This window comes from Cetorhinus maximus, chromosome 22 (genome assembly GCF_964194155.1).
Source record: "Cetorhinus maximus chromosome 22, sCetMax3.hap1.1, whole genome shotgun sequence".
Classification (NCBI taxonomy): Eukaryota; Metazoa; Chordata; class Chondrichthyes; order Lamniformes; family Cetorhinidae; genus Cetorhinus; species Cetorhinus maximus.
Window position 1 is genome coordinate 1682117 of NC_135900.1, and position 24167 is coordinate 1706283.

The window sequence follows — 24167 nt, forward strand, 5'->3', positions numbered from 1 at the left end:
GCATTCAAGATTGATAAACAGATTATTCATTCAAGAACTATGTGTTTAACCTCTCATGTGAAAGACAGCATTTTCAACAGTGCAGCACTCCTTCAGTACTGCACTGGAAGTGTCTGGAAGGGTGAGAGTTTGTGCTCAAGTGCCTGACCCCAAAGATTCAGAGGTGAGGGTGCTTCCACACTGAGTAATGTCTGTGTGTTGAGCAACCTGCGTAAAGAGTGCATCTGTTCCAACGAGATTCCTGTTTTGAAAACTACTGGGGCAATATGATTGGTGCATTGGCAGGGCAAGAAGACAATGCCATTTCTGTGTCACTCACAGTCTCTCATTGTGGACGTACCCATGGGTGTTTCATACCTGATGTCACTGTGGTTTTTCCTGTGCACATTGATGATATTAGCTGGGCATACAGCCATGTGGAAAAGAAGGCACAATGGCCCCTCTATTTGGCCCACACAAATCTCCTCGCTGCTTCGGCACTCTCACTGGACCCAACATCATCCTTTATTTGGGAAGAAAAAAGGGAGGAGCTCTTGTTCCACCTCAGAATTAACAAACCATGAGAGTTTACATCTCAGCAAAGACGGTTTTATTGGAGGAAACTGGAATCAGTCTCAAGGTGATGTGCCTTCAGCCACCAGCCCCTAAATCTTCTCAGAAAGCTGACTAGTGTAAGTGTTAAGTCCTCCCAATGGAGCTGGCTTGTGCAGACTTTGTGGAAAATGGTTAAGTGAGTAATGAGGGAAGCCTGATTTACTCACTGTATCCTATACCTACTGGTAACGCTTTGTTGCAGAGAAATGTGAGTAAGGTTTTGATGAGGCAGATTGACAAACTGGAACTGTCACACGAACACTGAACTACTCCTTACAGCTGCTCAAGACAGCTTTGGCTGGTCAGACAGAAGCTGCACAACTTACAAGAAGAGTGCGAAGGTAAGTCATGAACCGCACGAGAATGTCCAGGTCAAGGAGGTGAATGGGTTTGAAGAAAAGTCATAGCGATTATCACCTGCTAAAATGTTAACCTTGAGAATGGAACAATGTTAACAAGAGAGGAGGTTAAGACTCTGGGGGGGGGGTACAGATGTGGGCCATCAGGACGATACCAGGGCTGAGCAAGTTCAGTTAATGTAGAGAGACTGAAGAAACTGGGATTGAAACTGGGAAAGGAGTATCAAAGGTTAAGGGGAGATTTAAGAGCAGTGTTTAAAATTCTTCTGAAAGTGGGTTGGTAACCAGAGGTCAAAGGTGTAAGATAATTGTCAAAGGAACTCACACTGTTCGTCCTTTGAGGTGAAGATGACCATATTCATCATCTGGGGTGTTTGGTAGGGCTCCGGTGGGTATGTAGGTAACTGCTAAGGCTGACCTGTGCCACATAGGACAGGATACCACCGAGGATTGAGTTTGGTTGCCTCGGCATTCCTCCTTGTGTTTTCTGTCTGTCTCTGATATGTGCTTGCTTTTGAAGCAGGCTGCACTCTTTTCAATTGGGCTGTGCCAGCTGCAGTGATCCTGGGCGAGCTTCTCCCAGGACAAGCACTAAAAGGTGCAATCAAATTCCGTAGGAATGGGTCCCGATTGGAAAAGGACCAATTTTCAGGGTTATGAGGATATAGCTGGGGTGTGGGACTGAATTGGACAGTGCTTTGGAAGAATGTGGGTGGTTAATGTAGCTCCACATGGGTTGGACTGTGGGAGGTCGAAGGCCATAAAATTGCTGTGCACACGTACAGCCTCAACTCGAGACAGTAAGGCTTGAAATAGTCGACATATGGTGCAGGGAAGGTGCTGTTTGAATTAAAGCACATTGGGCCCAAGCACAGAACTCTATGCATTTAATCTGCATTGCTGCTAATCTTGGAACCCCTGGGCCAGGATTTTATGGCCCCACCACAGCATGTCTCCCCTCAGCAATGTGGCGAGACATTTAAATCTCCATTTAGTTCAGCGGGACAGTAATATCCCGCTGGGCAGGAGAGGCTGTAAAAGCCTGGCCGTGGTATTTAGACTGGGTGAGAAAAGGTTGATGTTCTTCAGTCTGAAATCTCCTTGCAGTAGCGGGGAAGAAAAGTTCACTCAAAATGCAAACAAAAGGCAAGATTAGGGAGCTGAGTTTGAAAAGGTCGACCTTCCATGGGGACACCAACACTCAGTTAATGATTTTTTGCTCAGTTGGTTTATTTGCAGGAGTCCATAAACGGAAATGCAATGAGGCATAGTTATCGAGTTATTCTCACTGAGTGCAACTCCAGAATGCAAATCAATGCAGACAGTTCAAAGATGGTGGGAGGGTGAGGTTTTCTGGCCAAGTAGAATGGTAGAATGGTTCATGAAGGCAGCTCACCACCACCTTCTCAAGGGCAATTAGGGGAATGAGTAACAACTGTTGACTGAGCCAGTGATGCCCACATCCCAAGAAGAATAAAGAAAGACAATGTAGCCAAGCAGGGGAAAGGCTGGCTTTGTTGGCAAAGTCACTCCCACTTCATAAGTATAATATTAACTTATCCACTTTGGCAGGAAAAATAAGATTGTTGCAAATGCTTCAGCCTTATCTTTTGCACTGATGTGCTGGGCTCCCCCATCATTGAGGATGTGGATATTTGTGGAGCCTCCTCCTCCAGTGAGTTGTTTAATTGTCCACCACCATTCACGACTGGATGTAGCAGGACTGCAGAGCTTAGATCTGATCCATTGGTTGTGGGATCGCTTAGCTCTGTCTATCACTTGCTGCCTATGCTGTTTGGCACGCAAGTAGTCCTGTGTTGTAGCTTCACCAGGTGGACACCTCATTTTAGGGTATGCCTGGTGCTGCTCCTGGCATGCCCTCCTGCACTCTTCATTGAACCAAGGTTGATCCCCTGACTTGATGGTAATGGTAGAGTGGGGGATATGCCGGGCCATGAGGTTACAGATTGTGTTCGAGTACAATTCTGCTGCTGCTGATGGCCCACAGCGCCTCATGGATGCCCAGTCTTGATTGCGAGACCTGTTCGAAATCTAAGATAAAAGCAAAATACTGCGTATGCTGGAAATCTGAAACAAAAACAAAAACTGCTGGAAAAACTCAGCAGGTCTGACAGCGTCTGTGGAAAGGAAGACAGAGTTAACGTTTCGAGTCCGTGTGACTCGTCATACGGACTCGAAACGTTAACTCTGTCTTTCTCTCCACAGATGCTGTCAGATCTGCTGAGTTTTTTCAGCAGTTTTTGTTTCTGTTTGAAATGTATCCCATTTAGCACAAGTGGCAGCGCCACACGAGACGATGGAGGGTATCCTCAATGTGAAGGCGGGATTTCGTCTCCACAATGACTGTGTGGTGGTCACTCCTACCGATATTGTCATGGACAGATGCATCTATGGCAGGCAGATTGGTAAGGGTGAGGTCAAGTATGTTTTTCCCTCTTGTTGGTTCCCTCACCACCTGCTGCAGACCCAGTCTAGCAGCTATGTCATTTAGGACTTGGCCAGCTCGGTTGTGGTGATGCTACCGAGCCACTCTTGGTGATGGACATTGAAGTCCCACCCAGAATACGTTCTGTGCCCTTGCCACTTTCAGTGCTTCCTCCAAGTGATGTTTAACATGGAGGAGCACTGATTCATCAGCTGAGGGAGAGGGGTACGTGATCATCAGCAGGAGATTTCCTTGCCTTTCCTTTCCTTTGATCTGATGCTATGAGACTTCATGGAGTGGATGTTGAGGACTCCCAGGGCAACTCCCTCCCGTCTGTATAGCACTGTGCAGCCACCTCTGCTGGGTCTGTGCTGCCGGTGGGACAGGACATACCCAGGGATGGTGATGGTGGTGTCTGGGACATGATCTGCAAGGTATGATTCTGTGAGCATGTCTATGTCAGCCTGTTTTTTGACTAGTCTATGAGACAGCTCTCCCAATTTTGGCACAAGCCAAAGGGGGTTTTGTAGGGTCAACAGGGCTGAGTTTGCCGTTGTCATTTCCAGTGCCAACGTTGATGCCGGGTAGTCCATCTGGTTTCAGTCCTTTATATTGACTTTTTAGTGGTTTGATATAAATGAGTGGCTTGCTAGGCCATTTCTGAGGGCGTTTAATAGTCAACCACATTACTGCAGATCTGCAGTCTAGATCTGTAGCCCAGACCTGGTGTGGACGGCAGATTTCCTTCCCTAAAGGACATTAGTGAACCAGATGGGTTTTTACAACAATCAAGAAAGTTCATGAAAGAAAGAAAGACCTGCTGAGTTTTTCCAGGTAATTCTGTTTTCGTTAAGAAAGTTCATGCGACTGATTTCTGGGATGAAGGAGGTTATCTTGTGAGGAAAGGTTGGACAGACTGGGCCTGTATCCATTGGAGTTTAGAAGAATGAGAGATGATCTTATTGTAACGTACAAGTTCCTGAGGGGACTTGACAGGGTGGATGCAGAAAGGATGTTTCCCCTTGTGGGAGAGACTAGAATGAGGGGACACAGTTTTAAAATAAGGGGTCGCCCATTTAAGTTGGGGATGAGGAGACATTTTTTCTCTCTGAGGGTCATTCGTATGTGAAATTCTCTTCCCCAGAGAGTGGTGGAGATAGGGTCATTGAATATTAAGGCAGAGTTAGAGGGATTCTTGGTAACGAGGGAGTCAAAGATTATCGGGGGTAGATAGGAACGTGGAGCCGAGACCACAATCAGATCAGCTATGATCTTATAAAATGGCGGAGCAGGCGCTGGAGGCTGAATGGCCTACTCCTGCTCCGAATTCGTGTGTTCATGATAAATATTTATTTTAAAATTCTCTCAATAAATATTCAATCCTACAGTTACTCTCCCAACCCTAGCCACCCAACCCCACCCTCCTCCTTCCCTCCCAGTTCAACTTTAGCCAATGGTTATCATTTATCGATGACAGTGGCAATCAGCGAACATGTGAGCTGATGTTTAATGATTGTGCAGTGAACCTGCGCATTGCAGAGGCCGACATGTCGCCCAATGTCTCACTGGGACATCTTCTGAGACAATCGTTTGGTAGAGTTGGAGATATCACGATGGAGATGATTGTGCTGATTTTTAACCGTGAGATATCGATATCCTGTGTGTTATTTCACCAGGGCTTCATGGTTACGTTGGAAAGTGGTGATTTTATTGTTTGCTGGTTTCTGACTCCTCCCCTTCATGAGGTTGCCTTGGTTTTGCTCAGGTGACAATCACCCTCCTGCAGGAGGCGGTACTGTTCTGTGGGTAACAGGCAGGCATACTCAGGGACAGTTAACAAGCAACTTGCATTTACATAGTGCCTTTAACATAGGAATATATCTAAAGGTGCTTCTAGAGGAAGGTAATCAGGCAAACAAATTGACACTGAATCAAAGAAACATTATTACAGAACAGGCTTAGTCAAAAAGGTCAGATTTATGATTGGTTTAAAGGAGAAGAGAGAGGCCTGATTTAGGGAGAGAATTTCACAGTTTAAGGTCTGGAAGGCTGGAGGCAGAGCCAATGTTGGGGCAAAGGGGCTGAGGGGTGCACAAAGGGGCAGAATTCCAGAAGCACAAAGATCCCAAAGGGCTGTAGGGCTGGTGGGGGTAATATAAGAGATCAGAATTCAAATGACTCTCGTTCACAACATTTCACTGCTGCTGTGAACTGGAGTGGGATCCAGGCCCATTCATTATATTATTTTCCTATTGCATTTGGCTGCTGAGAAATGCTGAAGATTTGATTCAGGTTTGACTTCCTTGTAAAAGCTGCCGGGAATCTGTTCAAACCAGGAACCGAGGTTGATCAGACGATGCCAATTGTGACCACAGCTGTGAGGCAGCCAGCCAGAGTATCCAAACGATGACCCCACGGCTGGTATTTCAAAGAAACCATTTCTGTAGCATCCTATTTGTTTTTGTTTTAAGTTGATAGTCTAATGCGAGAACAATTCCAAAAATGGTTACAGGGTTTTTGTGGCTCATTTGGGTCTTTGAAGCTCCATTTGTAACTCTCAATGGTTAATTCACGTTAGATGGGAATGAATCAAAATTGCAAGCTTAGCAGAGAAAGGTTAATCTAAAGTTGACGTTCAAAGAGGTCTTCGGCACACTGTGCCTGTGCCAGCTCTTATGAAACAATGATCCAATTAATCCCACTCTCTCTCTATATGCCTGGAAATCTTTGCTTTTCAAGTATTTATCCAACACCCTTTTGAAAGTTTCTATTGGATCTGCTTCCACCGCCCTTTCAGACAGCGCATTCCAGATCACAACAGCTCGCTGTGTAAAACATTTATTTTCCTCATTTTGCCTCTGGTTCTCTTGCCAACCTCGTTAAATCTGTGTCTTTTGGTTACCAACCCTTCTGCAACTTGGATTTTGAACACTTCTATCAAACCTCTCCTTAACCATACCAGCTTCTCCAGTTTCTCGATATAACTGAAGCCCCTCAGCCCTGGAATCATTCTAGTCAATCTCCTCTCCAGGGCCTTCACATTCTTCCTAAAGTGTGGTTCCCAGAATTGAACACAATACTCCAGTTGTCGCTGGACCAGTGTGTCATAAAGGTCTATCATAACTCCCTCTCTTATGTACTCATGTCAGGTGTGCAGAGACAGGAAATTCCCGGCTTCGCGAACCCTAAGTTCATAAAAGTGGCCTCAAACAGCAAATTTTTGGTACTATAATGGGGGCCAAGGGGGCAACTCCAGGGGGGTTGGAGGCGGGCCCAGTGTGGGGTGGGCGACTCGGGCAGATATAAAGCGGGCCCTCAGAAAGGCCCGTTTGTGAGGGAGGTAGTCCATGATGAAGCGTCAGAGCATCGGAGGAGATGTCATTGTCTTGTCAGGTGAGTGGGGACTCTATAAATGTTAACCAACTGTCAGCTGACCCTGGAATGATGGCCCATCATGGTCTTTTCCTAGGAGAAAATTGTCATTGTTGCTGCCCCTTCATAATGAACTGTACTGAAGCACTTAATCCATGGAGTGGATTCCAATGATGCAACCATAGAGATGGCATCATCTTGGTAAAGATATTCTGCTGTAATGTGGTTAGCTGCCAAGACTCAGTAGGTAGATGAATGATGTACATTGCCTTGGTCATTATCCCATCCACTTGCCCTCTTGCCATCCATCAATCAGGATCCACCTCACACCTGTGCACTTTTTTTATTCATTCATGGGATGTGGATTCGACAGCTAGGCCAGCATTTATTGCCCATCCCAAATTTCCCTTGTTCAGAGGGCATTTAAGAGTCAACCACATTGCTGTCATAGAAACATAGAAAATAGGAGCAGGAGTTGGCCATTTGGCCCTTCGAGCTTGCTCCGCAATTCATTATGATCATGGCTGATCATCCAGCTCAATAGCCTGCTCCCGCTTTCTCCCCATACCCTTCGATCCCTTTCACCCCAAGAGCTATATCTAACTCCTTCTTGAAAGCATAAAATGTTTTGGCTTCAACCACTTTCTGTGGTAATGAATTCCACAGGGTCACCACTCTCTGGGTGAAGAAATTTCTCCACATATTGGTCCTAAATGGTCTACCGCATATCCTCAGACTGTGACCCCTGGTTCAGGACTCCCCCACCATCGGGAACATCCTTCCTGCATCTACCCTGTCTAGTCCTGTTAGAATTTTATAGGTTTCTATGAGATCCCCCGTCATTCTTCTGAACTCCAGCGAATATAATCCTAACCGAATCAATCTCTCCTCATATGTCAGTCCCACCATCCCAGGAATCAGTTGGGTAAACCTTCGCTGTACTCCCTCTATAGCAAGAACATCCTTCCTCAGATAAGGAGACCAAAACTGCACACAGTATTCCAGGTGTGGTCTCACCAAGGCCCTATATAATTGCAGCAAGATATCCCTGCTCCTGTACTCGAATCCTCTGGTTATGAAGGCTAACATACCATTTACCTTCTTTACTACCTGCTGCACCTGCATGCTTACCTTCAGTGACTGGTGTACAAGGGCACCCAAGTCTTGTTGCTAATTCCCCTCTCTCAATTCATAGCCATTCAGATAATAACCTGCCTTCCTGTTTTTGATACCTCACATTTATCCACATTATTCTGCATCTGCCATGCTTTTGCCCACTCACTCAGCTTGTCCAAATCACACTGAAGCATCTCTGAATCCTCCTCACAGCCCACCCTCCCACCCAGCTTTGTGTCATCTGCAAATTTGGAGACATTACATTTAGTTCCCTCATCTAAATCATTAATATATATTGTGAATAACTGGGGTCCCAGCACCGATCCCTGCGGTACCCCACTAGTCACTGCCTGCCATTCGGAAAAAGACCCATTTATTCCTACTCTTTGTTTCCTGTCTGCCAACAAGTTTTCTATCCATCTCAATACACTACCCACAATCCCATGCACTTTAATTTTACACACCAATCTCTTATGTGGGACTTTGTCGAAAGCCTTCTGAAAGTCCAAATAAACCACATCCACTGGCTCCCCCTCATCAACTCTACTCGTTACATCCTCGAAAAATTCCAGTAGATTTGTCAAGCATGATTTCCCTTTCATAAATCCATCCTGACTCTGTCCGATTCTGCCACTGTTTTCCACGTGCTCAGCTATTAAATCTTTTATAATGGAATCTAGAACAACTCATTTCTCGTTATCTTGACTCCCTTCTCTCTCCCCTTGTCCAGTCCCTTCCCACCTACATCCGTGATTCCTCTGACACCTTACGTCACATCAACAATTTCCAGTTCCCTGGCCCCAACCGCTTCCTCTTCACCCCTCTACACCTCCATCCCCCACCAGGATGGTCTGAGGGCCCTTAGCTTCTTCCTTGAACAGAGGCCCGAACAATCCCCATCCACCACTACTCTCCTCCGTCTGGCTGAACTTGTTCTCACACTGAACAAATTCTTCTTTAACTCCTCTCACTTCCTCCAAATAAAAGGTGTGGCTATGGGTACCCGCATGGGCCCCAGTTATGCCTGTCTCTTTATGGGGTATGTGGAACATTCCTTGTTCCAGTCCTACTCCGGCCCCCTCCCACAACTCTTTCTCCGGTACATCGATGATTACTTCGGTGCTGCTTCATGCTCTCGTCTGGACCTGGAAAAATTTATTAATTTTGCTTCCAATCTCCACCCCTCCATCATTTTCACATGGTCCATCTCTGACACTTCCCTTCCCTTCCTTGACCTCTCTGTCTCAATTTCTGATGATAGACTGTCCACCAATATCCATTACAAGCCTACCGACTCCCACAGCTACCTCGACTACAGCTCCTCACACCCCGCTTCCTGTAAGGACTCCATCCCATTCTCTCAGTTCCTTTGCCTCCGTCGCATCTGTTCTGATGACACTACCTTCAAAAACAGTTCCTCTGACATGTCCTCCACCTTCCTTAACCGAGGTTTTCCACCCACGGTCGTTGACAGGGTCCTCAACCGTGTCCGGCCCATCTCCTGCGCATCCACCCTCACACCTTCTCCTCCCTCCCAGAAACATGATAGGGTCCCCCTTGTCCTCACTTATCACTCCACCAGCCTCTGCATTCAAAGGATCATCCTCCGCCATTTCCGCCAACTCCAGCATGATGCCACCACCAAACACATCTTCCCTTCACCCTCCCGGCGGCATTCCGCAGGGATCGTTCTCTCCAGGACACCCTGGTCCACTCCTCCATCACCCCCTACACCTCAACCCCCTCCCACAGCACCTTCCCATGCAACCGCAGAAGGTGCAACACCTGCCCCTTCACTTCCTCTCTCCTCACCGTCCAAGGCCCCAAACACTCCTTTCAAGTGAAGCAGCATTTCACTTGCATTTCCCCTAACTTAGTCTACTGCATTCGTTGCTCCCAATGTGGTCTCCTCTACATTGGAGAGACCAAACGCAAACTGGGCGACCGCTTTGCAGAACACCTGCGGTCTGTCCGCAAGAAAGACCCAAACCTCCCTGTCGCTTGCCATTTTAACACTCCACCCTGTTCTCTTGCCCACATGTCTGTCCTTGGCTTGCTGCATTGTTCCAGTGAAGCCCAACGCAAACTGGAGGAACAGCACCTCGTCTTCTGACTAGGCACTTTACAGCCTTCCGGGCTGAATATTGAATTCAACAACTTTAGATCTTAAACTCCCTCCCCTCATCCCCACCCCGTTTCTTCCCCCTCCCTTTTGTTTTTTCAATAATTTATATAGATTTTTCTTTTCCCACCTATTTCCATTATTTTTAAATCTACAACTAATACCTTGTCAGTCTTTCCACCCCACCCCCACTAGAGCTGTACCTTGAGTGTCCTGCCATCCATTCTTAATTAGCACATTTTCTTAGATAATATCACCACCTTCAACACCTCTTTGATCCTTTTGTCTGTGACATCTTTTGATTATCTGCTCCTATCACTGCTTGCTTGTCCCTACAAACCCCCCCCCCCTCAACTTCTCTCCCTCCCCCCCAACCTTAAACCAGCTTATATTTCACCCCTCTCCTAACTATACTCAGTTCTGCTGAAGGGTCGTGAGGACTCGAAACGTCAACTCTTTTCTTCTCCGCCGATGCTGCCAGACCTGCTGAGTTTTTCCAGGTAATTCTGTTTTTGTTCTAGAATTTTCTCCACTACCGACGTCAGGCTGACTGGTCTATAATTCCCTGTTTTCTCTCTGCCTCCCATTTTTAAATAGTGGTGTTACATTAGCTACCTTCCAATTTGTAGGAACTGTTCCAGAGTCTATAGAATCTCGGAAGATGACCATCAATGCATCCACTATTTCTAGGGCCACTTCCTTAAGTACTCTGGGATGTAGATTATCAGGCCCTGGGGATTTATTGGCCTTCAATCCGATCAATTTCTCCAACGCCATTTCCCTACTAATACTTATTTCTTTCAGTTCCTCCCTCTCACTAAACCCTGTGTTCCCCAACATTTCTGGTATGTTATTTGTGTCCTCCTTTGTGAAGACAGAACCAAAGTATGTATTTAGTTGGTCAGCCATTTCTTTGTTCCCCATTATAAATTCCCCTGTTTCTGACTGTAAGGGACCTTCATTTGTCTTCACCAATCTTTTTCTCTTCACATACCTATAGAAACTTTTACAGTCAGTTTTTATGTTCCCTGCAAGCTTACTCTCGTACTCTATTTTCCCCTTCTTAATCAATCCCTTGGTCCTCCTTTGCCGAATTCTAAACAGCTGCCAATCCTCAGGTCTGTTGTTTTTTCTGGCCAATTTGTATGCCTCTTCCTTGCATCTAATACTATCTCTAATTTCCCTTGTAAGCCATGGTTTGGCCACCTTTCTTGTTTTACTTTTGTGCCAGACAGGAATAAACAATTGTTGCAGTTCACCCATGTGCTCTTTGAACGTTTGCCAATGCCTGTCCACTATCATCCCTTTAAGTAACGTTTCCCAATCCATCACAGCCAACTCACGTCTCATACCATCGTAGTTTCCTTTATTAAGATTCAGGACCCTAGTCTCAGAATCAACTACGTCACTCTCCATCTTGATGAAGAATTCAATCATCCCCAAGGGGCCTCGCACAGCTAGATTGCCAATTATTCCTGTCTCATTACACAATACCCAGTCTAGGATGGCCTGTTCTCTAGTTGGTTCCTCAACATATACACTCCAGGAATTCCTCCTCTATGGTATTGTTACTAATTTGATTTGCCCAATCTATGGGCATATTAAACTCACCCATAATTACAGATGTTCCTTTATTACATGCATCTCTAATTTCCTGTTTAATGCCATTCCCAACATCACCATTACAGTTTGGGCGTCTATATACAACCCCCACTAACATTTTTTGCCCCTTGGTGTTTCTCAGCTCTACCCATACAGATTCCACATAGTCGGAGCTAATATCTTTCCTCACTATTGCATTAGTTTTCTCTTTAACCAGCAATGCAACTCCACCGCCTTTTCCTTTTTGTCTGTCCTTTCTAAATACTGAACACCCCTGGATGTTCAGTTCCCATCCCTGGTCACCCTGCAGCCATGTCTCCGTAATCCCAACTACATCATACCTATTTACATCTATTTGTGCATAGTAAGGCCAGACCGGGTAAGGATGGCAGATTTCCTCCCCTAAAGGACATTAGTGAACCAGATGGGTTTTTACGACAATCGAAGATGGTTCCATGGTCACCATTAGACTTTTAATTCCAGATTTTTATTCAATTTAAATTCCACCATCTGCCATGGTGGGATTGGAACCTGGGTCCCCAGAGCATTACCCTGGGTCTCTGGATTACTCATCCAGTGACAATACCATTACTGTAATGAGCTGCCCATTGTCCGAGGAGTTCAACTGTGTGAGATCTGACCATGAGAGATTGGCCAATCTCACAGAGACACACGCAACAACATTCAGGGTGGAATCATCCCAGAATTGCACTAAGTGTGGTAGCGGGCGTGAAAAACAATGTTTTATCCACCAACACAATGGCAGTTTTCGTGCTGTATCATCCCATTCCCGCCTCATAAATTATGCAGTCACGGGCAACACGCCGTCTCACTGGCTGACAGCCTCCAATTGGTCCACCACACCATTACCTCACTGCTTCCTCATCCTGGGCGTCATATCTAAACTGCAGCCGTGCACACACCTCTCAGTGCTTGCAACCCAGGACTGCTCCAGTGAAGACATGGCCCCAATAGCCAAGAAGAGCGCAGCCCTCCGATTCAGTGACACATCCCTGGGATGCCATGGAGGTCTGCCACGATGTCCTCTGCCCCAGCTCAGGCCACAGGAGGCCCATCAGTCTCACCACGCCAGCTTGGGAGGCAGTTGCAGTGGTGGTCAGTGCCAATGCTGCATTCAAGAGGTCGGTCATCCAGTGCAGAATCGTACCAAGAAAGGATTGTCATTATTGAACCTTCTGATGAGGGTTAATGGGGTGAATTATTGTAATGTAACTGTTATTTCCACTTCAGTAGATGCTCTTGTAGATGCTCAGTTGAGGTTTCATTGGACAATCTACCCAATCTGTGTGGGCATAAAAACAGTACAGTGCAGAAGATAAAGGGACCACAAATGGACTCCAGCCTTCCTTCAGGAAAATGGTACTCTCTGCTTGTGTTTCCCACCTCAGTGGGCAGCACTCTCACCTCGGAATCAGAAGGTTGTGGGTTCAAGTCCCACTTCAGAGAATTGAACGTGTAACCCAGGCAAATACTCCCAGTGCAGTGCTGAGGGAGTGCGGCACCCTCAGAGGAGTCTTCTTCCAGATTAGATGTTAAACCAATGCTCTGTTGGTCCTTTCAGGTGGGAGTAAAAAAATCCCAGTGAACTGTTTTGAAGAAGACTAGGGGAGTTCTCCATGTGTCCTGGCTAGTGTTTCTCCCCCAGAACATTGCTGAAAAAAACCAGATGATCTTAAGTGTCTCATTGTTGTTTGTGGGAGCTTGCTGTGCACAAATTGGCTGCCACGTTTCCTATATTATACCTCTTCAAAAAGTACTTCACTGGCTGTGAGTGCTTTGAGATGTCCTGAGGTTGTTACAGTTGCCCTAGGAGTGCCAGATCCTTCCTTGTTAGCAGTTTTATCACTTGAATACAAACGCACACAACTGTGCTGCAGAATTCTGCCGCAACTTCTGCTACATTTCAATCGACCGATCGGCTAAAACAATAAAAATGAGAACTCCAGAATGGGTGACCTGTGTGGAGAACAATTTCAAAGTTCTCACTTGTGGTTAACACAAGTATCCTGCATCCGCTTGTTGACATTTTTCACATTTTTGGTGTGTTCTCTAAAATTTATCTGCCAGTTTTGCTCAGTTTGCTTTTGCCTCTCATGCAGAGAGGCACAGCCAGTGAGTCGCGTTCAGTCGTTTTTGTTTAAAGCATTTCTGGAAGATGCAGTCTGTGCTTGATTGGTTCTGGCTGCAAGCAGGCCCTTACTGTGCATTCCCAGAAGGGAAAAAACAACTCTGACCGGTATTCTTATTTCCCAGTTTTTACTGTTTGTCCCTTCTGGGCTGTTGAAATGGCTTCACGGTTACTGTGGTGAGTAAAAACGTATTTGTTAGGAATGAACATTGTGGATGATGCACTGAGTCTCGTGTGGGGCAAAGGTCAGAGTGCAGCGCCTGCTGGATCTGTTAGGTCAAGTCCTTCTCCACCTCCCTCCCCTCCAACCCTATGTTACTAAATCGGAGCCCGCTGCAGATTTGAGCAACGACTTTTTATTGTGTGTGGTGAATGTCTATCCCACCAAATTTCCTGGACGCCCACTGCTCTTTTAGAAAGGTGCTGAGGAAGGATACCCAGCTCCCGACATTGACACCAACACTGCAAATCGCTCATTTATCAATATTAAGCATTTTAACTGGGCTCCTATGGTACTTTGGCATAACTGAGGCACCTGTCAGTAAGGTGGCCTATTTCCACCTCTGTGGCTCCTAATTTCACCACTGTGGCAGCTCAAGTGCTGCTGAAACCCTCATTTATGCTTTTGTTACCTCTCTACACAACTATTGCAACATATACCTGGCTGGTCTCTCACATTCTACTCTCTGTAAACTGGAGGCCACCCAAAACTCTGCTGCCAATGCCTTAACTCGTGGGAAGCCCCATTCACCCATCGTCCCTGTGCTCGTTGACCTACATTGGCTCCCAGTCAAGCAATGTCGTGATTTTAAAATTCCCATCCTTGTTTTTTTTCCATGACCTCACCCCCTCCTTATCTCTATAATTTCCGCCAAATCCACAATCCTCTGAGATCTCTGTGCTCCTCTAATTCTGGCCTCTTGCACATCCCCGATTTTAATTGCTGCACCATTGATGGCTGTACCTTCAGCTGCCTGGATCCCAAGCTCTGGAATTCTCTCCATTGTCCCCTTTGCCTCTCTGCCTCTCTCTTTCTCTCTTTCTCTCCTCCTTTCAGGTGCTTCTTAAAACCGACCTTGTTGAGTAAGCTTTGGTCACCATCCCTAATATCTCCCAATGTGGCTCAGTGTCAGATTTTCTTTGATCGTGCATACAGGTATTATATTTTCAACAGGTGAAATACAGGTATTATACAGGCGTAATACAGGTATTATATTTCATACAGGTGAAATAGATGTAACTCTGGAAGTTCCATTAAAAATTCTGGTTTCTGTAGATTTTGGTTAACGATGGGCTATGTGATGACTGTCACTTTAAGATCAGTTTGACTGAGTAGGGGGTCACGTGATTTGCACACCCAATGTGTGGCTAGCGTGGGGAGATAAATTCTAGGGAGGGATTCCCTGGGGACCGGCTGGATGAGGGGCTGGCCGGATACAAACAGCCACTGAAACTCGCCTGTAAATAAAGTTTGTTCTGTTTGAGTAAGAAGCCTCCCAGGGCGTGTTTCTACACTTGGTGCTGAGGAAAAACTATCCTGGTGCTGTCACCCGCCTGCACCTGTGATTTTTATTGTGTTCAAATTTCACCATCTGCCATGGCAGGATTCGAACCCAGGTCCTCAGAGCGTTACCCTGGGTCTCTGGAATATAGGTTCAGTGACAACATCACTTCACCATCACCTCCCCACTAACAACAATCCATCAATCACAGGATCACAAACAAACCATCAATCAGCTCACAAAGCTGGGCAAGGCTCCTCTTCCACCAATTGAAGACCTTTATGCAAAACTACCCAGGAACCAGTCATACACCAAGATGGACATGAGTCACACCTACCAACAGCTTGAGTTGGATGAAGGTTCCCGAGGTTATATCATGATAAGGGCTTTTTCAGTACATGCACTTGCCTTTTGGTGTTTCGTTGGCGTGTGCAATATTCCAACGCACAACGGAGAGCCGACTACAGGGGTTGCCCCAGGTTGTGGGACATCTCAATGATATACTCATCGCTGGGACCACGGAGGCTGAACATCTGGCGAATTTAGAAGAGGTGTTAAAAAGATTTCGGGAGGTTGGAGTCCGCCTCAAGAAAGAAAAGTGCACTTTTCAAGCCAAGGAGGTGATTTACCTGGGACACAGGATCAATGCTCAAGGGCTACACCCTGTCGAGGAGAAAGTCAGGGCTGTAAGGCCTTCCCCCACAAACCTGTCTGAACTTAAATTATTTCAAGGAATAGTCAATTATTATGGGTGGTTTTTGCTAAATCTATCCACTGTGCTGCCCTCCTTACACATCGTGTTAAAGAAGCACCACCACTGGCCTTAGGGAACTCCTCAGGAAACGGCTTTCAACAAGGTGAAGCAGTTACTGCAGTCTTCAAGCCTACTTGTGAACTTCAACCCATGGAAGGCACTAACACTGACGAGTGGCGCCTCTCCATAAGGCGCTGGGGCAGTGTTGTCCCTAAAAATGACTGAGAGCTCAGAAAGGCCGATAGGATATGTGTCAAGAACAGTATCGGTAGCTGAAGGAGACTGTTCACAAATCGAAAAAGAGGGCCTATTAATAGATTTTGGTGTCAAAAAGTTCCATCAATATCTACATGGGAGGCGATTCATTATTGTTTCAGACCACAAGCTGCTGTTGGGTCTTTTTGAGGAGAATGAGTCTATTCCACTGAGAGCCTCTGTGAGGATTGAGAGGTGGGCGCTGATCCTGGCTGCATATGGATAAACCTTTAAACACCGACTAGGGGTACATATTGCGAATGCAGGTGCCCTGAGCGCCTGCCCTTGAGAGAAAGTATTATGTTTGCACCTATTCCTCAAGAAATTGTCTTGGCCTTAAGCATTTTGGATGTGCTACCAGTCTGTGCGAAACAAATCAAAACCTGGACCAGTCGGGATCCACTGTTATCCAGTGCACGAAATAAAATCCTTACGGGATAGGGAAATGAGGCAGTTTCAGACGACATGAAAACCTACTCCACCCGTAGACATGAACGTCATTGTCATGCTGGTATTGCGCTATGGGGAGGGCGAGTGGTCATTCCTGTACCAGGCAGGGAGCTACTCCTGATGGAACTACACAGTGGCCACCCTGGTAACTCCTGGCTAACATTTTCATTTTCAAGATATGTATGGCGGCCCGGAATCATCACTGATATGGAGAAGATGGTAAGGCACTGCCAACAGTGCCAGTTGCAGTAAAACCTGCCGGCTAGTCTCCACTACACCCTCGGGAATGGCCTGGGCGGCCATGGGTCCACATCCATGTCGATTTTGTTGGACTATTTACGGGTACGATGTTTCTCCTGGTAATTGTGTACTCTAAGCGGATAGAAATTTTTGAGGTGAAGACACCGACATCGATGGTGACCATCGAAAAGCTGTGGCCGTGTTTTACAACTGATGGTTTGCCTGAATTAACCGTGTTCGATAATGGGGCAGTGCTCATGGGTATGGAGTTTCAAAACTTCACCGCTCTCAATGGTATAAAACACATAAAGACAGCGCCTTACCACCCAGCACCGAACGGCTTAACCGAGAGAGAGCCGCCCAAACTTTTAAACCTGGCATGAAAAATCTATCAGGCAGATCTTTAGCAACAAGACTCTCACCTTTTCTGCTGAGTTACCGCACCACCCCACACACAACGAGAGGTGTTCCTCCTGCTGCACTGTTAGTGAAACATCGTCTCAGGGCGAGGTTAAGTCTTTATTTCCAAATTAGCAGGGTGGGTAGAGTCAAATCAGCGGAACCAGAAGACAAGACATGATTCTCAAAGTAGAGCTAGGAAGTTTTCGACTATTGTACGTAAGAAACCTTGGTAATGGTCCTAGATGGATCCCTGGAAGGGTGGTCTCTGAGACCCGACCTATTTTGTACCAAGTAAGGATAGAGGGGTGGTTTGTTCAGAAGCATGTTGACCATTTGAGGGGTAGAGAGGCACTCTCACTGTCAGTGTTACCACCGAGAGTGTTAGTCAACCTGTAATATACATCAAGGACGTCCCTGTGGAAGTTAATGATAATGAATTGTCCATACTAAAGGAGGTACCTGTTAGTACAATTCCAGAAAACGTGGACCCAGTAGAAGCCTCACAACCTGTTGAAATACGCCACTCGACATGAATTCGAAGACCACCCCAAAGACTTAATTTACAACTATGGGGTCTATTGTCTGTATTTTGTAATTGAATTCCAGGCCAACGACATATGTAGTAATTTCTAGAATTAAGAAAACTCTTTGTTCAATTGAATAAAGCAATTGTTAACTGAAAAGATGTACAAAGGAGTTAAGGGGGAAGGGATGCGATGACTGTCACTTTAAGATCAGTTCGACTGAGTAGGGGGGTCACATGATTAGTTCACCCAATGTGTGGCTGGCGTGGGGGAATAAATTCTAGGGGAGGAGTGTCCTAGGAAATGGCTGCATGAGGGGCTGGCTAGATACAAGCAGCCACGGAAACTCGCGTGTAAATAAAGTTTGTTTTGTTTGACTAAGAAGCCTCCCAGCGTGTGTTTCTACAGGTTAGAATTATGCTCTGCCTATGGGCACTGAGGCGACAGTTGTGTGTTCCTAAGCGTGTTCGATTAAAAGCACTGAAGCAGTTGAGAGTTAATGTTAAGTTACATTCAGCCGGTCCACTTCTGCACTGTCACCACACCAGTGTTGTAACAGATTTATGGGATTTAGTGGATAGGTCAGAGTTCCATTGCTAATGAGTGGGGTGGTGATCATTCCAGCATGTAGTGAATCATGGTGGTAAATAATGTGACCAGCTCCATGTTTTTTTAGTGGAATGATACAGTGAAGCCTTTGGCAAATGATTAGATGCACCTTCACTCCAGCACACCAACTATTCCCATCTTGAAGGTTGGTGATTTTCTGCTTGGATAATTCTGCCATTGTCCATTATTCTTCGTGAAGGTGATGTGATTTGCTCCTGCATTCCATGCTGGCTCCATTAACGTTGTGAACATTCTTGTGCCAGGTACAAGGTGCCTGCACATCACAATTTGGAGAACGCATCAGGTTCCATTCATGGTCTTGGAGGGTGTTGTTTGTTCCAGGGAAGTCTCAGTTGCAGACACTGGGTTAGAAATGGGGGCTGGAAGGTTGGATACAGTTTATGTCCTTAACTTAAATCTATTTTAGTTTCCTTAACATCAGTAACTTGTATTTATAGGCAATAAAATGTTCTAAGGCACATCACAGGAGCGTTATAAAGCAAATTTGACACTGTGTCATATGGAATATATTAAGGCAGATGGCCAAAAGCTTGTTCAAAGAATTGTTTTTGACGGAGCATTTCAAAGGAGGAGAGAGTGAGTGAGATAGGGAGGTGGAGTGGTTTGAGGAGAGAATTCCAGAGCTTGGGACTGAGGCAGCTGAAGGTCCAGCGATGGAGAGCAGGGATGCTCTAGAGCCCTGAACCTTGCCAGAATGACATGCCCACTCTTTCTGAATTTTCAACCTTTCAGTTTTCATCTGAGGATACCACCTACATACACCCCCTGTTCCCTCTCCCCCCACCCCACCCACCTCCTCCCTTCTCTTGCCTTTGTCTTGGCCTGGGCCTCAATCCACCCCAACTACTTGAATATTCCTCTGTGTCATTAGTTACACTTTTCCCATTACCTCAGCGGGATAATCATTCATGTCGGTGAACAATTTCCTGCTTTTCTGTTGATCAAGTTGCAGCTCATTCAACCCAGGAACTCAGCACCTGCAGCCAACGCATTTGTTATTTATTTCCACCTCAATGTTTTCACAATTTCACTGGAAAGGTTGCTTATTCATCCTTCAGTTTTAGTGTCCCACTGGTAACACCAGCAAGAATTTATGATTACATAGAACCTGCAGCATAGTAAAACATCCAAAGCTCTTCACTGGAACCTTAATCAGACAAAATTTGACACTGAGCCATATAAGGAGACATTAAAATAGATGGTCGAAAGTTTGGTCAAAGAAATAGATTTTATGGAGCATCTTAAAAGAGGGGTAGAGAGGTGAGTGGGATAGGATGGGAATTCCAGAGGTCAGGCAGCTAAAACCACTGATGGAGTGAAGGAAATTAGGGATGTGCAGGAGACCAGAATTGAGATTATCTTTTCATTCTAAAGTTACTAACTGACCTTGTTCTGCCAGCATTTCCTCGTTTTGTTTGCTGAAAGTTTGCTTTGTATGTGTGCAATTTAATCGATTCTTTTAAAAGCTCCTGGTCAAGGTGAAATTTCATTGGGTGAAGCATCCTCAAGGTTAAATCTAACAATGACTTATCAGTTAAATTGCATTTTTTGGAGTGCTCCCAGATTTTAGTTAAGGCAGTTTCACTCTTGATAAGGTTAAACCTAACTTAATTGACAGTACTTTTCTTTGTAAATCTGGAGTTGGCCTTATCATGGCTTCATTCTTTTTATGATGTTCCTCTTTGATGTTCTTGAACACTTTGGTGAATCATTTATCATTGCCTTAGGCAAATCAAAATTCTATCAATGTGTTTACAACCCTCTCACCAGTAACTATCCACTTTCTTCTCAAATCATTTTATCCGGGCAGTAGTTATTGACTCATTCTCTGTTCTTTTTCCATTAATTCAAATATTCCCAGGGGTTCTGTTATCTGCCTTTTCCTTCATCATTCAACTCCGCCCACTCTACATTTGTCAACTTCCCTCGAATCCCTTGGCACTCACAATCTCCAGTCATCTTGTGGTATAATGATGGCAGCATTGAAACTTGAGCCCCTCTATGTTTCTCAATGAAATAAAGAAATTGCCCTTCAAATGCATTTAAGGGGAAGTTAGGGAAGCTAGTGGTTATGATACTGAACTGGTATTCCAGAGACCTGGGCTAAAAGTCCAGGGGCATGTGCTCAAATCCTATCGTGACATCTGGGAAATTTAACTCCAATTAATTAAATAAATCTGGAATTGAACGCTAGTCCCAGTAATGGTGACCATGAAGCTATCATTGATTGCTGTAAGAACCCATCTGGCTCCCTAATGTCCTTTAGGGTAGGAAATCTGCCATCCTTACCGGGTCTGGCCTACGTGTGACACCAGACCCACAGCAATGTGATTAACCCTTAACTACCTCTGAAATGTCCGAGCAAGTTTCTCAGTTGTATTCAAGAAGTTGGCTCACCGCCACCTTCTCAAGGACAATTAGGGTTGGGCAATAAATGCTGGCCTTGCCAGCGACGCCCACATAACAGAGCAAGAAATAGAAGGATGTGCTGATAGGCTTAAAGAAAAAGAAAGAGCTGCATTTATATAGCACTGTTCAAAATGACTGGACATCTCAAAGCTCTTCACATCCATTGATGTACTTTTGAAATCCAGCCACTATTGTAATGGTAGAAATACATCAGCTAATTGCACATGGCACCCAAACAGCAATGTGATAATGACCAGATAATCTGCTTTTGTGAAATTGGTGGAGGGGTAAATGTTGACCAGGAGCCCGGGAAGAACCGCCTCACTCTTCTTCAAAACCGCAACACGGGATCTTTTGCATCCACTTGAGGAAGCAGCTAGGGCCTTAGTTGTGGAGCAGAAATGTTGACTTGGGCTGAATGGACTGTTTCGGTGTTGTACAGTCCATGTCTAATCTGGTTCCTATCTATTCTTCAAAGGCACTCTTTCTTCATGTTCCTAATGAGTTAATTAACAGCTTTCACCTCTTAACTTTGGTGGCACTATCTTTAACTTATTTTAATCTACCAGTGTTTGTGGCCTCACTGTCTCCACCAATGCTAAATGGATTCTTGGATCTCTGTTGTTAAATCTGTAACTGGGACTCTTCCTCTATGCCAAATATTTCCTTTTCCTTCAACAACTCTGACCATTGTGCAGCCCGAGTCCTTCCAAGACCAGAACAACATGCGTTGCCATACACATGGGGGCCTTTATGTCACTCCTCTTGCACCCCTGAACAGGATACGGGAGACAATTTATCACCTGATGGACAATCCCTATCTCTCTGCCAACTGACAACTTTTTCCCATCAGTCACAACCATCCCTCAACGTCACTCAGATTATCTGTTCATTATCACATTGCTGTTTGTGGGATCTTGCTACACGGAAATTGACTGCTGCCTTTCCCATGTTAGAACAGTGGCTACACTTCAAAAGTATTTCATTGACTGTCAAATGTTTTGCAACATCCTGGTTTGTGAAAGGTGCTATAGAAATACAAATCTTTCCCTTTTTTTGTTTCTTACTTGCTTTTCTCTATTTTAATAATACTACAGTAGTCCTTCCTTCACTAAATTTTCCTCTTTTGACCCTTCGAAACCACCCTAAAATGCCTTCCTGTATACCCTTGCCCACCCTTTCTACAACCCATTGTAGTGCAATGAAGACTCATTGGAGACTCCCACTCACGAACCTGTGTTCCTGCCCCTGTCTCCAGCACCTTAAAACTATGGGGCCGGGATTCTCCAGCCCTGCCCTGGGTGGGATCCACCGCGGGATATCCAGCGGCCCAGCCAAAATCCCATTGACTTTCGGCGGGAGCGGGCGATCATGGCGGTGGGGGGGGCGGGGTGGAAAATCCTGACCTAGGATCCTTTGCCTTGCTACAGCTCTCCTTCCTTTATAGAAACATAAGGACATAAGAAATACGAGCTGGAGGCGGTCATTAGGCCCTTTTCGTCTCCTCAGACATTTGATACGACCATGACTGATCTTTGACTTCAACTCTACCTCCCTGCTCTGGCTCCATATCCCTTAATTTTCTTAAGAAATCTGCCGATCACTGTGATGAATATATTCAGTGACTCAGTATCCAGAGCTCACTCTTGGGAAAGAAGTTCTCTCTCCCAGCTTTGATATCCAAATTATGGATTCTGAAACACCCCCATGCTCTGCAGTAATCTGATTCAATTCCAGTGTGTGTTTCCAGTGTGAATGGCCTTTGCCCCCTATGTATGATATATTGGAACAAGGTTTAAAAACAAGACTGTGAAGTGGTAGAAAGCATTTCTAACTGATGGTTCACTGACAGTTCACCAGCAATTTCTATTTTAACACGATATTCACCAATCTGTTGAACCATCAGGAAATGGTAAGTTTTGTCATGCTTTTTGTGGTGATTCATCGTGGTTGAATTCTATCCACATAAAGGGAGATTCCGGAATATCGGAATACTTTCTGCCTCACCCCAAATGAGTGTTTCCTGCCTATTAATATGTCCTTTCCTGCACAGGTTTGATGAAATGGTTCAGGCTCATGATGAACATAGAGTGTTGCTTGGAGAACAGTTTCCACTAGCAGGAGGATTGGTACCCAGATTTACGATGACAGGCACAAAAACCAGAAGTGTGATTATTTTCCTTGGTGTTGTGAGTTATCATCTGGAGTGAAAGAGAAGTGGAAGCAGATTCAGCAGTCACCTTTTAATGAGTATGTACATTTGCAAGGCAATGGGGAAAAAGTAATGTTTTCATTAGTAGGAGAGACTAGGACCCGAGGGCACAGCCTCAGAGTAAAGGGAAGACCTTTTAGAACAGAGATGAGGAGAAACTTCTTTAGCCAGGGAGTGGTGAATCTATGGAATTCATTGCCACAGAAGGCTGTGGGGGCCAGGTCATTGAGTGTATTTAAGACGGAGATAGATAGGTTCTTGATTGGTAAGGGGATCAAAGGTTACAGGGAGAAGGCGGGAGAATGGGGTTGAGAAACTTATCAGCCATGATTGAATGGCGGAGCAGACTCGATGGGCCGAATGGCCTAATTTCTGCTCCTATATCTTATGGTCTTATGTCTTATGGTCTTAAGTAGCATAAGTGGCGAGTGGGACTAATTGGACATCTCTTTCAAAGAGCTGGCACAGCCAAGGTAGGCTGAATGGCCTCCTTACATATGTACATACAAACATATATGAACATACCAATTAGGAGCAGGAGTAGGCCATTTGGCCCCTCAAGCCTGCTCTGCCATTTAATAAGATCATGGCTGACCTGATTGTGACCTCAACTCCACATTCCACCTATCGTCCGGTAACCTGACTCTCTTGTTGGTCAACACCTTGACTAACTCCTTCTGAGTTGTATGAGTCTGTAGTTGTTTTACAAAGTCGAGTCACAGAAAGAAAGTAGCTTTGATCGTTTTTAGTGGAGAAGTGAGGGAACGCAGGAGAAATTGCAAAGAATGAAAAAACAGTAAAAAATAAACTGGGAAATAAGAATACTGGTCTGAACTGGTCTTGTATACCTTAAAATGGAACGCCTGTAAAAACTGGGAAATGAGGGTACTGGTCTGAACGGTTTTTTCCTTCTGGGTGGTAAATCCAGGTACAGGAGGAGGCCATTCAACCCTTTGAGGCCGACCCACCATTCAATTCAATCATGGATGATCTGCACCTTAATTCCATTTACCTACCTTGGTTTCGTAT

The 24167-nt window shown here is 45.4% G+C and overlaps 1 protein-coding gene across 2 annotated transcripts in view; it reads left to right on the forward strand.

Moving 5' to 3' along the window:
* The window catches only part of nav3 (neuron navigator 3), a 473245-nt gene that overhangs the window by 207284 nt on the left and 241794 nt on the right, over positions 1-24167 (forward strand). The window lies entirely within an intron of this gene.